The sequence below is a fragment of the Oenanthe melanoleuca genome, chromosome 6 (genome assembly GCF_029582105.1).
Source record: "Oenanthe melanoleuca isolate GR-GAL-2019-014 chromosome 6, OMel1.0, whole genome shotgun sequence".
Classification (NCBI taxonomy): domain Eukaryota; kingdom Metazoa; phylum Chordata; class Aves; order Passeriformes; family Muscicapidae; genus Oenanthe; species Oenanthe melanoleuca.
Window position 1 is genome coordinate 21597318 of NC_079340.1, and position 19477 is coordinate 21616794.

General features: G+C 53.7%; 1 protein-coding gene across 2 annotated transcripts in view; it reads left to right on the forward strand.

Annotated features, from left to right (window-relative positions):
• Positions 1-19477, forward strand: part of SLIT1 (slit guidance ligand 1) — a 60626-nt gene that overhangs the window by 13614 nt on the left and 27535 nt on the right. The gene's annotated exons all lie outside the window — the stretch shown is intronic.

The following is a 19477-nucleotide window of genomic DNA, read 5'->3' on the forward strand; positions in this document are numbered from 1 at the left end:
TGCCTCAGGAGGGTGCTGCTTCTGGGGGTTGTGCTGGTGGTTACTGGTGTGTTCTCCCAATGAAAGCTCAACACGTGGCAGGGGAGTGCACCCTGTTTCTGTGTGATCTGAGCATGCACAAGGTGGGAAATGGGCTGTGACTTGCAGGAGACCTGAGACTGGCAGTGTTAAGGGTGTTCCTGTGACACATGGGGCTATGGGATGAGGTGCTGGCAGTCTGGGCTGGGTCTGGCATCACAGAGATGAGCTGTGCCTGCACAGTGTTGGGTGGAGAGGTGCTGTGAGCTCCTCAGACTCCTCCCTGGGTGTGGATCATGGGCTTTGGAGCAGGGTTCCCTTACACACTAGCCCAGTTTCTCATGAAAGGACTGTGAAAGAGGGTCTCCCCAAGGGGATCACATTCTGCCTGGAGACCTCTGTGGGGCACAGAGAGCCCCACAGCCCTGCTCAAGAGCTGCCGTTCTGTGGGTGTCTGGAGAAGGAGGGGGGAGCCCTGCCTGGGGCAGATCCAGCCCTTCATGCCTACTGCCCCCTCATCACATTGCTCTACTTGTCCCCATCCCTGCCTGTCCCTCTGCACCTGCAGAAACAACTCCAGGGACTGTCTCTGGCTGTGCAAGCCCCAGCTTCACAGATCTCTGCTCCTCCTCCCTCTGTGCAGCAGCAGGCTGCTTGGGGAGAGCTGCTGGGGCTTTGATAAATATTCTCTGTTCCATATTGGGTTTCTCCTGCCTGGGGCTGTTTTGCTCAGGCAATGGTGCTTTCAGCAGTGCCAGCATTGTTCAAACAAAGTGTTTACAGGCTCTCAGCTATGTCAGGCACCACATACATTGGGAGGGGTGCTGTGAGGAGGAGAGGGTGCATGCCAGACTGGGGCTGGGTGCTCTCCATCACTCAGAGAAGCAGTTTATGCTCTGTGTGTTGGGGTGGTAGTTGCCAGGACACAAGCTTTCTGCTTGCTGCATCTTGTATCTCCATCGATCAGCTGTGATATGAGGATGCCAGGTCCCTGCTGAGGCAAGGCAGGAATGGATGAAATAACTGAATGTGCTGTCCCCAGGACAGGCATGGCCATGTTGGGGCCAGGCAGCCCTGCCTGTGCAGTAACAGTGCCAGGGAGTCAGTCCCAGAGTCTGGCCTGAGGCAGGTAATGAAGGGTTAAAACGCTGTGTGGGTTGCCAGCATGGGATGTGTGAAGTGGTGGACAGGAGCCAAAGATGGGCCTAGGTAATGGCAGCTGATAGCACAGGCGTTCAATTAATTATCAAATGGCATTTGTTGAGCTCAGCTGTGCCATATCGTGGCGCCAGCAAGGGCCCATCCTCCTCCAGCGCCCATTGCATAACAGAAACACAGGCAAAAGAAAAATTCTACAAATATTCGTGTTTCCTTTTTCATCTTCTCTAGATTTTAATACCAGGCTCTTTAAACAAGCAAGCCCTAACAATTCACTGTGGAGATGCAGAGGATCAGCACGTGTGTCCCCTACACATACAGTGTGCCCCTACAGAGATGCCAGGCTCGTGTGCAGCCAGGACTATGCCACGGTGTGCACGGGGCTGTAATACCAGCAGAGGTTTAAGAGGGTTATGCAAGGTGCTGCTTGCAGCCACCTCATATTCAGGTGCATTTCAGCCTCTTCCCGTTGTTTTACTGCTTACTGCAATGTGGTGGTTATTTCAAACCTTTTCCCTCCCACCCTGTCTTGTTTTCTGGCCATTTTTGCCATGGCAAACTGCCTGGATACCAGCACCTGGAGCTTTTCTTGTTCAATCTGGGGCCGTGTGCATGGGCTCAGATTTAGCAGCTCCTCAACTATAGCTGGTGCCAAAGCTCTTGGGGAGCTTTCAAGCATGCTTGGAGCAGAGGGTCCTTGTGATGAGGGGGGCTGGGGACAGGGGCACACTGAGCCACCCTCCAGCCTCCTCTGCAACACGTTCCCCCTCCACATTAATGAGGATAGGGATGCAGAGCTGGGGTCTGCCCAGAGAACACATCAGGAGCCAGTGTCCTGGCAGATCCTTGAGTTCTGCATTTGTACAACAGAGCCCTATGTGCCAGAGGACCTGCTGCTCCCTCTCCTTGAGGATGATGGTTGCTGAGGTGCTCAGGGATGTTTTGGGGGGATGGCAGGGCAGGGGGTGCGCTGGGTGGCTTGTCTAGGCACACATGCTGGCTTAGCAAGAGGTGGGATCTGGACCAGTGCTAGCCAGCCAGTGCAGGAGGTCATAAGGACACTTTTAAATTGCTGCAAACCCGGGTCAGGCTACAGGGATATGAGTCAGTGGGGAACGGGTTTAAGCTAAATTGAAATCAGCTCTCCTTGAACGAAACTGGAGCCTCCCCACTGGGTTTTGCACTTGTTTAACTGCTGAAATGGATCTGGGGTGGCCCCACTGCTCAGGACCTCCTCCCTGCACAGAAACAGGCCAGGACCTGTGCTGGTCTAGGAAAAAAAGGCCCTTACCAGAATAATTTTCTTGCAAATCCTGATCTCCAGATGGCTTCCAGCAAACAGGCTTCCCCTTGACTTGCTGAGAGCAGCCACCTATGGCATGGTTCTCAAGTTCTGGAGTCCTTGCTAGATCTTCATGTCCTCCCACCAGTACTGGGAGGTCTTGAATTAGCAAAAATTGACTGAATGAGTCAGGCTGAGATCTGTTTAGTTGGGAAATGAGGCTGTCTGGTGGCAGCTGAAGCAGAAAGCCAAGGGTGGATTACAGGAGCTGCTGGGGGTTGCTTAGATGGGCCCTTGTATGCTGACCTGGGTGCTCCAGCCTTTTCTAGGCATAGTCTTGATGGATCTTTTTCAACACATCAGTAACACAGAAGATGAAGGTAAGTGTGTTGAATTAGGGGTATGTGATACCCATAGATCAATTTCCCACTGTACCTTTCCCACTGAACCTGATGAAAATTTTTCAGGAGCCCAAGAGGAGTCCCTCAGGTTCAGGTTGGGATGGAGAGCTCTTTGTCCACCTCCTGAGTGTCAGAGCCTAGTCCACACTGGTGGTACTTGGTGGTCTCCCAGCCCAGTTCGAGCTACAATTAGTTACGTAGAACTTGGCTGTAAAGAGCATTTGTGCATCAGGATAATGGAAAGGGTTGGAGTTAAACCTGATCCGTCGGGGCTTAAAGAAACTGGGGAATGGCAGGAAAGGGCCAACGAGGGCTGGGGGGAGGTGAGACGCCTGGAGAGGAATGTTTTCCCCTTGGAATTTGGGAATATTGAGCTGACGCCTGCTCAGAGCCCATTTTAGTTTGAGATTTTTGGGGGGAGGTCCTTGGCAGTGGGGGCAGGAGGCAGGGGGGACTCCCTGCATGGCCTCCTTTATTTATGTCCCTGCAATAAGTGGATAACTCATTAAGCAGTGCTGGTGGCTGGAAGTGGCGCTGATCAGAGGTTTCGCTGGAGAGCGCCTGACCTCAGTGACCCATTCTCAAACTGGGTTTAATTAAACTGTCAGCACTGGATGGAAGAACAAAGCTTTGTGGACTCAGGGGGGAAAGCCAGGATCCCCCAGCAGCTCACTGGGGAAGAACACATCTCCTGTGAAGTGAAGAGCTGATAAAAAGATGGATCTTTCCTTCCAGTGAGGATTACCCAAGCAAGAAGGTGACCTCTTCTATTGCAGTGCTCAGTGTTGGTCCCCAGTGTGCCACAGCCATACACATCTTGGCTCAGCAATGATGCTCTAGTACTGCCCTGATGCACACCAGGAGCCAGGGCAATGCTGGTTGACCTTCCTTCACCATCTCTCCCAAGCTGTCAGGAGTTGGGGTTTTTTTGGGTGTCCCAACAGAAAAAGCAAGTAGAGAGAAACTCTGCTTCCTTGGAAAGAGCAGGGGGGAAGGATGAGAAAGGAGTTTTGTAGCACTCTCTCCCCTCTCTGCTTACCTTCCCTTAAAACCTCCTCCTGAAGCTGTTTCTGAATACCTTTGGGGGTTCTGATTGGGGGATGATGGAGAAGAGAGGAGTCTGGAATGGCTGCAGCAGCAGGTGAGGACAGAAATGCTGTGGGCACATCATCAGGGAGGCAAAGACGTGGGCTGTTGAAATGTGCTAAAGGCAGCCAGGATGGCTATAAATAAATAGTTTTCTCCAAGGGAAGCCGAGCTGATGCGAGGGAAGAGAGGAGCAGTGGGTGCTCGGCTGTGAGGAGCTCTGGGGAGTTGCTCCTGCAGGGGAGTCACAATCCCGGATGGATGCATCCGCATGGGAGTCCTTGCCCAGTGGTTTCCCTCAACAAAAGCTGCAGTAGCTGCTCCTTGCTCAGGCAGAGTGGAAGCTGAGGGAGAGCGAGCAGAGAGTAGGGGGGAAAAAAGTCTTGTCTCCAGAAGGAGGGAGATTTAAGACATGGGCCACACAGTCTCAATTCCTGTCAGACCCATGCCAGCAAAAATGGTGAAGGAGATGGTGCCACATCTCAGCTGGCAGCCAAGCCCAGGGGGAAGGGCTGCCGTGCTGCTCTCAGTCTGTAAGGGCAGGGGCTCCCTGGAAACAGCATTAACATCTCAATCAGGGCTGGTGACTTTCTGAGCCGGGGACATGTGAAATGTTGTAGGAGCTGGGGCGATTGTCACGCTCCCGTGAGACTCTTCTCTTGCAGCCAGAGCCTGCAGAGGAATAGTGATGCTCTAGGACTGCCTCTGTCTGGGAGCTGACAGAGGGACCAGCGGCTGGTCCAGACCCACCATGGACCCAGGAGTATTTAAAGAGCTGTGAGTTTCGAGCTGAGTGGCAGAGAGCACCACAGCTGGGTGTGCTGCTTGGTTAGGAGAGATGATATTTACGGGAGCCCTGGGGCAGGTTCCTCCACCACCCCTGCATTTGGCTAAACCCAGCCCTAATTGCCTTTAGAAAAGCAGGCAGAGAAAAATGGAGGGCTGCTAAATAACTTGAGAAAATGCAAATGACATCCTTCAAGAAGGAGAGGATCACAACCACGCCAGAGGAAGCTGTGAGCTGAGTAGTAGCAAAACAGGGTGACAAGTGAAAAAGGAGCTGTCAGAGAAAGGAATAACAAAACAGGCCCTGCTCAGATGGGGCTGGCTGCGCGTGGGAGGTGTTGCTTGCGAGACTGTACTAGTGACCGTTCCTCTTCGGCTGCGCCAGGAAAACCCCAGATAGGGAAGGCAGAGATGGAGGAAAAAATGTGTGCTTGGTGGATGCTGGATAAAGGAGCGGTCCCGTGCCCCCACAGTGGGCAGTCATGCTGGTGCCAGGTGGGAGGTGCGGGTGCCAGGTGGGGACACTCTCTGGGGAATGCATCTGCCACAGCTTTGCTCCTTCCCGGTGGGGGAGACTTGCCTGAGCCCCATTTTCAATTTAGGGGGGATATTTGGTGCCTGCCTGCTGGTTGGCTCCCTGCACATGCTGTCACTGTGGTGGGCTGGCTCTGGCTGTGCCCTGGCTGTCTTGTGCCAGACACCTGCCCCCACCTCCCACAGTCATTTCTGTTGGGGCTTTGGTTGAGGTTCACTCCTAGCAAGGTTTTGTGCTGGTTCTGGAGCTCGGCAAGGAGCCTGCAGCCGCTGCGTGGGAAGGGGCCTATGGGCACAGCATTGTGTTTTCATCTTCCCATGCTGGAGCAGGCTTGCTTTGGCTCCCCAGGCACGTGCTCTCTTGCTCTTTGCACAGATGTGTGTGTGCTGGTGTTCTGTGCAGAGGTCTGCAGTCCAAGAGCTAAGTGCCAAGGTCAGAGCAGAGAGCAGCTTTCCTGGAGCAAACCTCCCTGCTTCCCCTGCCCCAGCATCCCTCGTTTTGTCCCAGCTCCCCCTCCAGCAGCATCCCCCTCCCCTTGCCGGGTGAGGGCCAAGTGTCCCTGCTGTCACCATGCCCACGTTTTGGACTGCGGGTGCCGTACCCCATCGCGCTCCCCGACAAAGCTCCTTCTGTTGGGGACAGAGCAGGCTGGGGGGGCCAGGCTGGGATGTGTCCCCCCGAATACCAATGAGGAGGGGCAGCGTGTTTACCCCTAGAGCTGGGGGGAGGGGGGAGCTGCGGGGTCTGTGTGCTCACAGACACCCCCCACACCAGCTGGGGGGAAGGGAGGCCTCTCCGCAGCCCCCGGGAACAAAGAGTCAGTGTGGCTCGTGACAGCTCTAAGGAAACGCAGGGAAACAAATGTGCCACTAATAGGTGGGGAGGTTACCTAGGGGAGGATGCTGCCAGGCGGGTGGGCGGCCAGCCCCCTCCCCGGCAGGCTGCCAGGCGCTGGGGGACTGCTCCTGGCACCCCAGCCTTGGCGGGGCTCGGGGGCTGCTGGAGGGCCAGGCTGAGCCAGGCTGTGCATCCTTGTGCTTCTGGCTGTGGGGACAGCATCCTTACAGATACCTCTGGGGTTCTGGGCTGGGTAACCCTGCTGGGAAGGAGCACCCGTGTGCAGGGAGCTGCTCATCATTGATGTGCCACAGATCTCAGCTTTTTTTGGGTGGGGGGAGGGCAGTGAGACTCCCTGGTGGATCCTGAGTGCAGACAACCTCAAAGCCTCACAAATTAAGCACATTCTGAAGATCTCTTTATTTGAGCACTTCCATAAGCATTTTGGGACTTGACCCAGAGTCTCCAGAGGCACAGGAGTGCTGGGGTGAGGGTAGCCATCATGCCCCAACATGCCTTTTACCCTCCTTGCTTCCCAGCAGCCCAGCCCTGTCCCACCGGGGTGGTGGTGCAAGCCCTGCACAGGGATGCCCTGGCTCTGTTCTGTGCCATTATCCTGCCAGTGAGCCAATGCCAGCAGTGGGCATTGCCAGACGGCTGCCTGGAGATAATCTGCCCCCTTCCCTCCATGCACCCCGCCGTGCTCCCGACTCACGGCCGGCTCCGCTTTTCTGGCTGCTGAGTCGCTTCCAAGGTTTCCCTGGCAATGCACGGGGTCAAGCTCTCTCCTTGAGCCACTGGTTCTGCTGGGCTCACCCTCTGTCTTACTTTGGATTTGGGTTTTGTGATGTTATTAAAGCTAAAGGGGCTGAAAATGTGGTGAGGTGCAGCTTTCAGCCCCCTGCTCCTTTCAGCAAAGTCCTCCCCTCCACATGGCATCATGCAGAGCATCCCTGTCCAGCTTCCCAGTGGTGCACTGGCAAATGAGAATTTGCAACCCATGGGAAAAAGCAATGAAAAGTCAAGTCTTCCTAAAGCTGAGTAGCAGTGCTAATTACACAGCTATTAAAACACAGAAATTATTTATTCTTTACCTGCCTCACAGCTCATTGCCTACACTGTCCCACATTCAGCCTTTGGCCACCTCTGGTCCCCTGAAAGAGTTAAAAGTGCACTTGGAGGAGCTGATGCCTTTGTCCATCCATTTTGAGTGCAGAATAAAGGCATTTCCTTCCTCCTGTTTTCACAGCTCAGATAGTAGAAGGGTTCAAAGTGATATTAAAGAATTGTGAGCAGAATTAGCCTCTGGTAATTTGAGTTCCAGAATGTTGAAGAAAAAAAGTCTTATGCAGTAATTTGAGGCTAAGTTATATCTTGGTGCTGCTGCACGTGCACCCCACAGACGTGTGAATGTGCAGAGCCAGGTGATTATCCTGTGTTTGCTGGTTGATCTTCCCATGGGTAGATGCTGGAACCCCTCATCTCTCATGCTGGGATTGCCAAGAAAACAAGCTGTCTGTAGTTTCCAGCACTGCTTCCAGCAGGGGTTCCTGTGCCCTGTTCTTCCTCTTCTGCTCCCAAGGGGCCTGTGGTGCTCTTGGCATTGGTGCTAGAGCACACAACTTGCAACCCCGACACCAGCAGCTGGGCTTGGTGGGCTTCTTGCCCAAGAGGGCTGCCTGGAGCACTGGGATGCTTTATCCAGTGCTGTAGGTGGGTAAAGTTCCCCATGCTAAAGTGCTGTAAGGGCCAAACAGCTGAGTTTAAGTGGGAGCTTTCCTGGTGCAGCAGGGCTCCTAGGCATTGCCAAGGGGGAGCTGTGTCCTGCCTGCAGGGATGAGCTGAGGGTGTTCTGGTTTGGTGAGCACATTTCCCTGTGTGTGCCTATTGGCATCTACATGCAAGGGAACACTGCTGGCAGTGTGCTGGGATGGCTTTGGGGAGGTGGGGATTCGTTTTCCAGATTCTCATCTGTGTTAAATTAATTATCATCTCAGGCTTATCCTGACTTAACCAGTGAGACTCAGGTTTCTGTGGCTGGGACTCCCACTGCCCTGCCAGAGCTAAGCAGAGTATGGATTAAGGGGTCCTACCAGCTGCCTTCCCCTGACCTTCCATGGTTGTTGCACCCCCCTTTGCCCACAGAGGCTTTCATCCTCATCTGTGTCTGTATTTCCCTTCAGGATAGGAAAAGCTGGATTAATTTTTACTGCTCCCAAGGGAGCTGTTGGTAACTGAAGACATCCCGCTGTCCTGTTTTCTCTAAACTGGGATGTAGGAAATGGCAGGGATGGTTTACAATGGTTTCCTCACCTCTCCTTTTCCCTGGTCCTCGCTGCCCCTCCAGTCAAGGATGGCATTTGAGGCAGAGCTACTTGAAGAGAAAAAGTGGCACAGATTTTCTGCAGGCCTTGGGGCTGGAGGAGAGATGTTTCCCTGGGAGGTGCAGCCAGAAAGAGTTTGACCATCCACTTGAGTGTTTGGGAAATGGTAATTTTGGGATTATGTGGAGAAAGGAGGGAGAGATGTTAGCTATATTGCATGGACAGAGTACTAAATGTGGAAAGCGCAGGAATAGCTCTCAAAAAGTGTTTCCCATCCTGGAGCTGGGAAGTTCTCCACCCAGACCCCTCCCATGGCAGAACTGGGAAAGGGACCAAGGGACCTGGGAATTCTGACCCTGTGTCTCCCATCCCTGGTACGACACTCAAAGGGTCGTTTGTCCACCTAGGAGACCCACAGATGGGTGGGTGCTTCATCCCCTCCACTTTGCCCCATTTAGGTTGCTTTTTCCCAGGGGACACTGTTGGCCAGTCACTATATGACAGAGACTTACAGTGGCAACCCTGCAAGATGAGGGTTGCAGTTGATCTCATCATGGCACCCTTTTGGGATGTTTGCCTGGGGTCTGGTGATTCTTCTTGCCATGGACCAGCACATACCCAACAAAACATGCAGCAGTGTATTCTGCTGGGTATGTGCCAGTCCAAGGCAGGAATGGTGGAAATGTAAAATGGGTGGTTTGGGGGTAGGTATTCAACCCCAGGGACACTCCATGGCAGCTCCTCTCTATTGCACAGCCGGGCTGTTACTGCCCAGCAATTAACACTAGCGCTATTAATTACCAATCATAGGGATAAAGTCAGGGCCATGTAGCAGGAGTGGGGATCTGTGCTTGTGGGGTAAACAGGAGCAGGGAAGTGAGGAGCAAGCAAGGGGACTGGCTGCATTCCCAGGACTCTGCGGTGCTTCCAGCTCTTGCTGTCTGACCGGAGGCATTTCCACCTCCCGGTGCTGTCGTCCCGCTCCAGCTCGCTAGTTCTCCTCCCCACGGGCTCAGCATGTTGCTCATTCCTGCATCCTACGATTTCACAGCATCCCCGCAGCCGGGTGCTAATGAGATTAGACCCAAGCTTTAAGATGTCTCTCTCTATCCTTTGCCATCCAATTACACAGCCCGCATGGTATCTGATTGCCTGTGAGAAGGGAGGACTGGGGCTGGCTGGGATGGGAGGATGCAGCTGGTCTTTCTGGGTATCAGCCCTGCCGTGCAGAGTGGTTTTCTTTCTTTTATTTTCTTTCTTTCTATTTTTTTTTTTTTCATTCTCCTCTTGGCTTTGAGCTGCTTCGTTTGGCTTTTTCATCGCTTCTCGATGTGGCGGCTGGGCAGAATTTGTTTAAATTAACTGCTTGAATGGCAGCGTTTGTGTGTGTTGGTGGGGGGGAGCTCAGACAGCACCAGAATGGATGAGGGGGATTAAAGGTGCCTAATGGGTTCCAGATGGGCATCCTGGACTGGGAAACACCCCCACAACCCCAACCCCAGCCAGGGGCCGCTGCTAAGGAGCTTGGGGCTGGGAGCTGGGATGCTACAGCAGGCAGCTGCTGGTTCTTCTGTGGCAGAGTGCCTGCTCCGAGCATGTGCCAGTGGAGTTGGGGTGCCCTGAGGCTCCCCAGGTGCTGGGGGTGAGCAGGCAGATGCACCACAGGATGCACCTTCCCTGGCTGGCCCGGAGCATGGGGTGCAGCAGGCTCTACTCTCCCTGCTGCAAGGCTCGGGGGATGTGGGGCAGGGGACAACCACTGTGTGTGTGATTCCAGCTTTCAGAGGTGCCTCAGCTCAATCATTAGCTGACAATGCAAATACAGCCCACTGGGGCAGCACCACTGGTGCATCAATTTTTGCTCTGAAGTCTTGGTTGCAATGAGGAATCATAATATTTTGTCTTTGTTCCCCTCCCCCTGGGCTCTAGAGTAGCTTGGGGTGGACGCTTACTCAGTTCAGTATCTCCACCAGTGCAGATGTCAGTGTATTTTTTTTTTGTATTTACGGGTGGAAAACTGAGTCACAGAGACAGGAACTAAATTGCCTGTGTGGCCCTGCCAGTTGCATTTCCCAGATCAGTAGGGGTTGGAGGTGTGATGACAGCCCTGCCCATCTTGCCAAGGGCTGTACCTCCCACCAATGGCCAGATTTCTCCTCCAGACCTGCTGCATGGTGCTAGGGCTGTGTGTTTGCAGCCTGTCTGATGGCAGAGCCTTGATTGGAAGCATGTCAGTCCCAAATGAGATGAAGAGTGTGTAAGTGAAAGGCTGCTGGGGTTTGGTGTCACTGGCAGGGACCTCAAGGTCATTGCTTTTGAATTTTATTAATGGCTCAGTGCAGAATGAGGATATAAGCTGTGAGACAGTCATCTGTTGGGAATATCTGCTGTGCTATAGGTCAGAACATCATTTTGTGGGAGATTTTAACTTTTTTAGGGAAAGCAGGACTACAGAAGCAGGCAGGTTTAGTGGAAATCAGCATCACATGGAACCTTTTGCTATTGAAAGCAGGCAAAGCCCTGGTCCTGGTGGGAATGAGCCCACTCACCCTGTTTTGTGAAGCAGTGGTTTGCTCTGTCCAGCTGCATCCAAGCAGATGGCTGAGCCAGGGAATGAGGCAAGGTTCGGGAGGGAGACCCACAGCCACACTCCCCATCCATGAGGAAGGTGGCAGAGGAGGGCTGGCTGTCAGAGGGACACAGAGGGTGGTTGGGAAGTGCTGGCTGACCTCCATCACCTGCTGACCCTCGACCAACGCTCTGTTGGCCAGCCCTCCCAGCCCATCCTTGGCCCCACATTCCCCCATGCAGCTCTTGTTTCCTTCCACAAATATTGAGAAAATAAACAGCGTAGTCAAAAGAGGACATCCCTGCATCCCTCCACACACAGCTGCCTCCCCAGGGAGCCACACAGGTGGTGACCCTGCATTCCTCAGTCTGAGGGTTAACTGAGAGAAAGCAAATATTGGCTGTTCCTGGGGCTGCTCCAGCCTGTGCCTGTGGCTAGGGCTGCCTCTTGCCTAAGGAAAGGGACTCATGGTGCAGGCAGGTCCCCATCTCTGGCAGGAGTGGTTGTATAAATATGGCTCTTCACCCGGGTAGCTCAAATTACCCATTGTGGAGCCTGCTCCTTAGGACAGGATCTTCCTATCCCCCATCCTCCTTGACTCTCTTCATCCTGGTCTTGTCTCTTAGCAGCTACCCCTGCCCAGGACCTGGGCTGTGTCAGGAGGGATGTGACACTTTCTATGCATCAGTCACTTTGTCACCTCCAGAGGGTGAGGTCGTTAACCCTGAAGCAGCACAGCAAGTGACAACAGAGCATCCCTGCCATGCCTCCCCCTGTGGCACACAGAGCATCCCTGCCATACCTCCCCCCGTGGCAGCCACTGCTCTGCCTCCAGCTTGACACCGATCCCCGCTACAATAACGATACGGGTGGCAATCAGGGAGGAATTAAAGGATAATTAATGCCAATCCACATGGAAAATTGCTCTCGTCAAACAAACCTGATATCATTTTTTTGATGAGCTGACAAATTGGGTTGATAAGTAGCGACTGTGCTGACATGATATACCAAGACTTCTGCAAGTCATTTTGCTCTTGCCTGGAGGATATTGGCATGAAAACATTAATATTCTGCAAAAATCTGTGTAGCATTTCTGACAGCGTTTTTCACTGGTTGAAATCCCTGGGGGAGTTGCAGTGGTCATCTCTCTGACAGGGTGCAGTGGGGGTCTGATGGTGGTGAACTAATGTTCACCATCTCTGCAACGGTGCAGTGGTCTTGGAATGGCAATACTGACTTTTGCCAATCACCCCCAATATCCTGGTGTCTTGTTGCTTCCTCTTTCTGCCTTGCACCAGCTGAGGGTGAGCTGAGTGGCGTGGGTGATGTAGAAGCACCTGCACAGTGACAGAACTCAGTCTGGGAGGAAACATGAGCCAATAGGTGAAAGGAGCAGGGCTGGTGGGATGTCGGTCTAGCAGGGATGCTCCGCCTGAAACACCTGCACTGGAAAACATCCTCATGCAAGGTCATGCAGCTGGGGAAAAAAAAATGTAGGTCACAGCTACAAGACGGGGAGCAGTGTCTGGGGATGTGGTTACACTGAAAAAGACTTAGCAGCCCTCTTGTAAGCCTGCTCTGGGATGCAGGCTTCCAGCTTGGGCAGTGATGGATGCATGGAGTAGCTCTGGGTACTGGGGAGTTGCCAGTTTGGGGGGCAGAAGGGAGGCCTCTGCTGAGCATAGTTTCTGCTTCAGGGCCCACAGTTTAGAGAGATGTTGGGAAATTAGAAAGTGCTCAGAGAGGAAGTGCAGGATAATTGGAGGCCTGGAAAATCTGCCTTCCAGTGAAAAGAATTAAAAAGCTCAGCCTATTAGTGTATGCAAGAGGAGGCTAGAAGAGAAATTTATCTTCATCTCTCTGCACACCTGCATGGGGAAAAGCCTGATTGTAGGGATGCCATTAATTAAAAAAAAAAAAAAAAAAAAAAAGAAAGAAAGAAAAAGAAAAGAAAAAGCATAAAATCATTCAATGGCTGGGGGCTGAACTAGACAAATTCAGACTAGAATTAAATTTGTCTTTTTCACGACAGAGAGCAATTAACCATTGAACACTCAGCTGGGAAGAGATGAATTGAATGTCCTTTGAAGTTGCAAAGGAGACTGTACTTCTTTTCCCAGTGGTGAAAACTGAAGTGTCAGTTGGAGCAGAAATCCCTGGGAGGGCTCTGGGTCTGGGCTCAGTGCTCAGAGATGTCCCAGTGATAAAGTGTCCTGTTCTGGGTGATGGATGACACCTCACCCACTCTCCCTCTCTGGGTATTGAGGACATAAGTCCAGTGCCTCCAACATAGGCCAAATCCTTAATTGCTCTCAAAACCCCCAAGCATCCCCACTCTGCAAGGCTGACGGAGCAAAGCCGGCTGCAGAGGCCCTTCTCTGTCTGTGATGATGTGAGTTGATGTCTGAACAGCACGTCTGGGTAGGGATGGGGCTGCCACAGCCGTGGGGCTGCTGGAGGGGGGTCCAGGCTGCCTCTGCTGCTCTCAGCCAGGCTGGGGGAGATCCTCTGGCGCCCGTCTTCCCACGCTCTCCCCAGGGGATGCCTTCCCGACCTCTGCGCTGCTGTCCTGTCAGAGCATCTTAGGCAGAAATATATTTTACTTGCACTGTGAAAGGGAAAGACAGCTTTGCTTTAATTTAATGAGCTCTAAAGTACCTTGCCTGGTTAGGTGCTGGCTGGACTTTGCGGGGGCTTTGGCTTGGAGTTCACAGGGTAAATAGCAGTGGTGGCTGAAGATGTTCTCTCTTCCCTACCCTCCTCCCTTATCCTCCTGTGCCCTCACCTCCACAGAGCCAGACAAGACCTGTTCCTTTCCTGTTCCCATCCTTTTGTGGAGAGATGCCAGCAGTGACTGTGACAGCAAGGCCAAAACAGAGTGCTCCTGGATTATCCCAGCGTGGGGTTTTCCCATCTGTCAGTGCCCAAAATTGTACCTGGAACAATAAGAATGTGAAACCGGGCTGTAGACGAGGACATGGCTCTGGGGAAGTTACACTGTGGCTGCATATTTGGGGACACTTACAGAGTGGGGGGATGCTGTGGGGAGCTGTTGGTGCCCCCATGAGCAGGGCACTTGCAGCCTGCTAACCCTTGATCCCCTGGTTGTACGACTGTCTTTACATCCTCTGGGAATCTGCGCTCCCTACAGCCTGCCACTGCAGGGCCTGGGTTTTGTGCTTTTGCTTCTTTTTCTTCTCTTTATTTTCAGCCTCTTATACAAAGACACCTATTCTCCCCTCACCGTGCCCTGGGGATTTACACAGAAAGCTCACCCTCAACACGGCAAAAGAAAGGCCCGGGCGGCCCGGGAGAGGAAGCTCACACAAAATGTGGTGTGTGGCTCTTTGTGTCCCCTTTGTAATTCCTCTGCACAATGAACTGCCCTGGCCACCCACCAGCCCCAGGCTACCTGCCCCATCCCTCATGCCCCTCCATGTGGTAGCAGGCAGGGATAGGGATGCTCCTCGACAAGCAGTGAGAGCACAGCCTTTGTGCTCAGGAAAGGGGAAATTCGGGCAGGACGGAGATTGCCATGTTCCTGCAGCAGCAAAAAGTACCTTGCATCCCCAGGCAGAGCGCTGGGGGTCCCTCCGGCAGAGCCCTTCCATCAGCCCCGCTCTGACGGCTTTTAACATGCTAATGACCCTCTCAAGGGCAGGAGCAGCTCTGTGTAAAACCCATGTTCAGCCCTCGGTCATGGACATTTGCTCGGAGACACAGTGTTAAATATTTATCCTCCCCGCCTCCCCCCAGCTCCGCAGGCATTAACAATAGCGATTGCGAGCGGCCCCTTCCCCCTCGCCGGGAACATGTGGCTCCCGGACCATGACAGCGAACGTTATCGTTTGTACCTGTGAATTATTGATAAGGTAAAAGATAGTTCTAGCGGTGAAAAAATAATGAGAGGGAGAGGCTGCAGGCTGGCGGGGCAGGCGCTGTTCAAGCCCTCTTCTCCAGGGGCAGTGGGAGGTGGGACCCTGTCCCTGCTGGGCCCATCCGCCAGCTGACCGTGCGGGCCCTCGGCAGCGTGTGGCTCGCGCCCGCTGCCACAGGGCCTGGTGGCTCTCTCGGCCTGGGTCTGGCTGGCGCCTGTCCCCTCCTTTCCACCCGCCGCCGTCCCGGGGGAGGTGGGCAGCTGCCCTCCCTCGCAGCCCACGCTGCCTGACCGCCCGTGAGCCGGGGCTGGCCGGGGCTGGCCGCTCCGGCAGCTGCCCGCGGGCCGTGGGGCCAGCGGGGACGGCCCAGCCCGGCGGGGCGGCCGCTCGCCCGCAGCTCCTGCCCGGCCCTCAGACGCTGCGGCTCCAAGCAGCAGATGGGAGAGCCTTTCAGCTGGCCGCGCTGAGGGCTCCAGAGGTCTCCAGGGGCTGAAGGAGAGAGAGTGCTCCTTGGCCACTGATCTGCTATTCCTGTGCCCTAATCTGTCCCTGGAAAATCAGGGATGATGCTGCTGAGTCTCTGGAAGGCAGGTGGCAGTCCTGAAAAGGGGTCAGGTTTAGGGCTGTCATTTGTTGGAAGCTGAATGCAGAGCGTCCATCCCCTGAGCCAGGTCCCAGAGTCCCTGTGTTGGCCAGCTGGGGTGACTCTGAGCCCCAGCTCTGCTTTGCAAGCCTCTGGGATGCCATGCAGGAAGGTGCAGATGGCTCAGGGGGATCTTGTCATGGTGGCGTGGGCAGTCTGATTAAAATGGTTCAGAGCCCAGCTTTGATAAACTTAGACCCTCAACGCTGCTGCTGTGTTTTGCAGTGAGAGCATGAGCAGCAGAGTCCAGATCAGCATGCAGGTCTGGGCCAACCTGGGGTTACACATCTGCATTCCTGGTGGTGGAGAACCAGGGTCTCCCTCCCTGCTAAAGAGGGTCATCAGGCTGTGCGCATAAGGAAGCATTGCTGGGAGAAGAACATTGAATGGTCTTTGCTCCAGTCTCAGAAGATGGGCTGGACTCCTGGAGGGGCCATGTCCTTCCCTCTGCTGCTCCTCACAGTGCTGCTTTTCCAAGTGTGCTGATACAGAAAATAGCAAAGGCTCAAAAGTGAGAATTAAGGAGTGATGAAGAGAGAGTGTGTGTGTGCACTGTGCCTGCACGCTGGAGGGAGTGTGGACGTGGTGCAGGGGCGATGGGTTGCGGTGTGTGCCGTGGTGTGTGGACAGCAGCAGAAATTCCCAGGCAGTGCAGCAGTGTGTGTGGAGAGCCCCCAGCCCAAGGGTGTTCCACGTCAGGCAGTGTTACCCTGGTACGAGCTGCAGCATGGCAGCTGTAGCAAGGAAGGGGTTGAATACAGCTCTCAATCTCACTGCAGTAGAGCATCCCTGAGCAGGTGATTGATCCCAGCATTAAAGGGCCTGGGAATGTGAGCCCTTGTCTCCTGGCTCACCTTTCTGCTCCCTGTCTTCAGCTGCGCAGCAAAAACAAGCCAGTCCACCCGGATAGCAATTTTAAGGTGTGAATTTCAAGCACACTCACTGTCCTCATCCCCTCTCCCATGTCTGATGGGATGCACAGGGAGCAGCAGGGGCACCAGGCACATGAAACAGCCCTGTTCAAAGCTTGGCACTGCAGCTTCCACTTGCAAGTGAAGTTTGCAGGCAATTACCAGGTGGTGTTCCCTGCCTTTGCTCCTGGGCTTTTTTACCTTGCAAACCGCCTGCTCTTAGGGGAAGAGCCTGGCACCAGAGCAGACACAAACAGCAGAGCACACATTGTGTTGGGTTGGGCTCCTGCCTGCAGGTTAAGGTGGGGGATGCTACAGCCCTTCTGTGCCCCCTCCTGTGGTCCCCGTGGCTCCAGCTCAATACTGAATTGGGCTCACACCAAGCCAGAGTTGAAGACTGAGGAAGAGAAGTTTTCTGTACAGGGGGCAAAGAAAGACAGCAGCACTTTGGCCCCTTGCTCATACGGAGGAGACCAAACCCAAGCCTTTTTTTTCTCCAGCTGCATTTTGGCTAGAAGGGTGCAGTGGGGATGGCTCATCCCATGCTGGATTCCAGGGTGCTGTGGGATGCTCACATCCTCAGCCAGAGCTGTGGCTGTGTGTGCAGTGGGAGGATCCAGCCATTTCCTTGCACAAGGCAGAGGCGAGACAGTGCAACCTCGACTTCACAAGACATCAAATGCTCTGTGGTCGGATGGAAATTGGCTCTTTCTTGTGGCACAGAACAGCTCCTGGCCCCCACTCCCCCCTCAGCGAGTGGATGGGCTGATAATACGAGGAAGTGCCTTCTCCCCTTCAAGCCACTGTGCCTGGGATCTCATCTCCAGGCTCACTGACAATTTGCATTAATGTTTGCCTAACTAACCAGGAGCCCTCTTACATCCTAATCACCTTTGCTGGGGGGCTCACATGGCTCATGGGGCAGCAAGACTGGCAGAGGTGTTTCTGGGCTGTCTCCTTTGTGCTTCAGCAATCTCCAACGCTCAGGAAAAAAAATCCTTTGCCAGAAGAGTATGCTCTTTTCCCAATTTACTTGAAATTATGTCCCTAATTTCTGTCCAGCCAGGTCCCTGCATTGCTCCTGCACAGGATTTCAGTGTAGGAGTTGGCTAATTTGCAGTATTTTGCCTATGTAATATGTTGTCATAAATGCTTTTAAATGCCTACAATATAATATTTAATTTCAGCATATTAGGCAGAAATGGGGCTGTCTAATTAGTTACTGATGATTTCGTATCCGTGAAAGTAATTACGTAAAAGCTGGAGGCAAGCTCCCATGTATGAATCCACCCCGTTTTGGGGCTGTTTTGGGATGCAGCAGGGTTGTGTCGGTTGGCCTTGGAGCAGCTTGTACCCATCCAGGGCTGCTGTAAGGCTTTCCCTCTCCATGAGAGCTGTTCTGCATGTCAGGAACGCCCAGCCCACAGTACCAGCTGCAGAAGGACATCTCCCACCTCGGTCACATCTCCAGTCTCCTCTCACAGGGCTCTGGCAGCTTCCGGGGCCTGTGACATGCTTCTCTCTCAAACCTGGTATTTTTGGTCTCAGAGCTGATCTGGAATCTGACAAAATATGAATCATCCAAGAGATGTAAGAGCAGGCAGAGTCCTGGGCAGACTAGAGTGTATTTTTGGACAGCACGTGTTGGAATTTGACTGTTTTGTAGGGAAAAAAGGAGTTTTTTACATCTGAGTGGTCTGGCCATCCTGGGAGCCCCACTGTTGGCTCTGAATTGCATTGCCAGCCTTCCCACAGCAGCATAGGAAGGAGGATAAGGTCAGGCTGTGCTGCACAGTCCCTACATGACTCTCCCATCACAGAGAACCACAATGGGGATCCAAGCCCTGCATGTTTTCGTGAGTCCCTTTATCCACTGCTGGGAGGTCATGGCATGGGCATGCTCATGGCCAGCAGGATTGGCACCTCACCTTCTGCTGGCCCCAGACAGCAGCCATGGTTCCTGCTGCACCTGGAGCCAGTCACTGGGGCAATTCCAGGAGCATGGGTGTCTCCAGCACCCAAATTTGCATCTGTAGCCCAGCCATGCTGCCATGTCCTTACACGCATGCCAGTGATGATGACTCATATTCCTCCCCAGGCTGCTCTGAGATGGCTCCTGCTGCATCTGGTGGCAGGATCCCAGTTTGTAATGCCCCTGCTGTGAGATAGGCACCCACCTCCCTCCAAAGGGGCTGATACCTGCCCAGCTGCACTGGTCTGGGTCTTTCCCCCTCTGTGGGGTTGCAGCCAGAACCCCACTGTTCGGGAGATTTCATTCTCCTTTTTATCTTGGCAGTTGGAAGCTGGGGAGCCGATAATGATGTAGGAGTGTAAATGTCAGCAGGAAACCAGCTTCAATCAGAACTGTTAAAAATAAACCCGCCAGGCCTGCTCTGGCAGGGGTGATCAGGCTCAGCAGCTCCTCTCCCCAGGTCCCAGAGCACGAGCCACAGCCGTGCCAGCAGTGCCAGGCCACCTGAGCAGCCGTGCTGGAAACTGGCTGCAACCTTGGCAGCTCCAGCCCTGGCCAGCACCTCCCCTGGAGCTGTGAGTAACAACCCCACAAGCTGACCAGGGTAAGGGTCCCATCCCCTCTTCCCAGGCAATACCCTGACTCTCCCCTCTGTGGAGTTCCCCTCTGCAATCCTGGCTGCTCTTGAGCTCAGTGGCAGGAGATTTAACATGCAGGTAACACAATCCCCAGCTATTGAGGCACATCCACCGGGCAGAGTGAGCCACGGGCTCTTGGGGTCACAGAGCTGCTGTCCCCACTGTGAGTCAGATGCACTTGGAACAAAGACATTGTTAACCCCAAATGTAATTAACCTCAGGGCAGTTTTGAAAAGGGGTGTAGGTCTGCTCCATCATTTGAACTTTCATACAGAGATTGAAAATCTGTGTGAGACTGCTAGGTGCTCACAGACTCAGGGCCAGGACTTTTCCAGTCTATGCCTTGTGGTTGAGTGATGCTGTTGGGCTTGATACTTGCTCCTTCAAGGCTCCATGTGTGTGTGGATTGGGGAAAGGGAGGAGTACCCAGATGAGCCTC